The sequence below is a fragment of the Elephantulus edwardii genome, unplaced genomic scaffold (assembly GCF_000299155.1).
Source record: "Elephantulus edwardii isolate Elephantulus edwardi_28Jun2011 unplaced genomic scaffold, EleEdw1.0 scaffold00443, whole genome shotgun sequence".
Taxonomy (NCBI): Eukaryota; Metazoa; Chordata; class Mammalia; order Macroscelidea; family Macroscelididae; genus Elephantulus; species Elephantulus edwardii.
This window is the reverse complement of record NW_006400193.1, coordinates 628,542-630,816: the sequence shown is the minus strand read 5'-3', so window position 1 is coordinate 630,816 and position 2,275 is coordinate 628,542.

Sequence of the window (2,275 nt, the reverse complement as noted above, 5' to 3'; positions counted from 1 at the left end):
ACCAAGGACTGCTAGGAGAACAAACAGGTTTGTCATGGAGAAGGTGAAGCTGGAATGCTCCTTGGAATCAAGGATTCTGAAGCTTCATCTGACATACTTTGGGCATGTTGCAAGGAGGGACTGATCCTTGGAGAGGGACATCAGAGTGGAGGGGTGGTGAAGGAGAGGAAGACCTTTGATGAGATGGATCGATTCTGTGACCGGAGCAGTGGGAATAAGTGCGTTTGAGATGGCTAGGTTGGCACAGGATAGAACAGCATTTAGAGTTCTTGTACATAGGGTTGCTATGAGTCACAAGTGACTCAATGGCACATAACAACAATAAAAATACTTTACCCTCGGTCTGCAACACTGCATGGTATAAAATGGAGAAAGGAATGTGTCAAGTCTATATATCTATTCAATCTATATGCTGAGCAGATTATCCAAGAAACAGGGGCCACTGCTTGAGGGCACCTGTGTAAGTGTCACTGGGCAGGAACCACTGAGTGAAAACCACTGGGTGAGAGATGGACAGCTGGAATTTGAATAGGGACTCTAATCATGAGCACACTCGGACAGCTGAGGTCTGAGTGAGGTCCCTCAAGTGGTTGACCTGCCCTTGTGATCGCCCCACCCCCATGCCTGCCCCACCCCATTTGGTTCCACACCTGTGCCTACACGTCTGGTCAATCAACTTGCCTTTCATTCAGAGCACCTTGACCTGTCTTACCTATCTCACAGGCTCTGAACTGACATTTCCCTGGAGTCAGAAGTTCAGAGAAAAACACAAGTGGTGTAGCCTCCCAACTGATCTCTAGAGCATTGTCTTCAGATCAAGAACATATGAACATCTTGAAGAAAGCAAGCTATTCCACACACTACACAAGCACAAAGCAAGATGTCAACCCCAAAAGGTGACACAGTATCAATGGATTTCCTGAAGCCAGAAAGCCTGATGCAACTTTCTGAGACAATGACTGAATATTTTCAATGGATGAAAGACAAACTTGAAGAATTACAGGATGTTACAAGAAAAACCAGGAGGAACTCAAAGGAACAATCCAGAACAATGTAGAGAAAATGAACGAGGCATTAGTGGCACTGGAAAAACAAGAAACCACAATCCAAAATATGAAGTCCAATGTTTCAGATGCTATCAACATGATGGAGGGAGGGACACATGAGCAGAGGTGAAGAGATGGACCACAGAACCAGTGAAATAGAAGACAGAATTGTCACCAGTAATTTTCTAGAGCAAAAAGCAGACTCAAAAAAGAAGGAAAAAGAAGAAAACCTAAGAATAATGTGGGACACCAGCAAGAGAAATAGCATGCACATCATTGGAATCCCAGAACAAGAAGAAGCAAGTAAAGACACTGAAAAAGTTGTGGAAGAATTACTAGAGGAAAAGTTCCCAGGCATAATAAAGAATGAGAGAATATATATTCAAGAAGCTCAGCCAACATCATATAGACTAGACCCCAAAAGAAAAACACCAAGGCATATCATAGTTAAATTTGTCAGAACCAAAGATAAGAAGAGAATCCTAAAAGCAGCAAGGGAGAAACAAAGAGCAACCTATAAGGGAGAGCAGATAAGATTAAGTGCCGATTTCTCAGCAGAAATCATGTAAGCAAGAACAAAGTGGAAGGACCTATACCAAACACTCAACAAAACTGTCAACCAAGAATACTGTGTTATTGTTCTTATGTGCCATCGAGTTGCTTGCGACTCATAGCGATGCTATGTACAAGAGCCCTAAACGCCATTCTATCCTGTGCCAACCTTGCCATCTCAAACACACTCATTCCCACCACTCCACTCACAGAATGGATCCATCTCATCGAAGGTCTTCCTCTCCTGTGCCGTCACTCCACTCTCCCAAGCATAATGTCACTCTCCAAGAAACAGTCCCTCCTTGCAACATAAACAAAGTATGTCAGATGAAGCTTCAGAATCTTTGCCTCCAAGGAGTATTCTGGCTTCACCCTCTCCAGGACAAACCTGTTTGTTCTAGCAGTCCACACTCTTCTCTAGCACCACAGCTCAAAGGCATTAATTCTCTTTCTATCAACCCCATTCACTGTCCAACTCTCTGATGCATAGCACGTAATTGCGAAGACTATAGTCTGGATCAGGCGCACCTTAGTCTTCAGTCTAATGTCATTGCTCTTCAGTACTCTTGAGAGGTCCCTGACAGCTGGCTTTCCCAGTGCAATTCGTCTCCTGATTTCCCGGCTGCTGTTAACAAGAATGTTGACTGTGGAGCCAAGTAAACGAAAACTGTTAACTA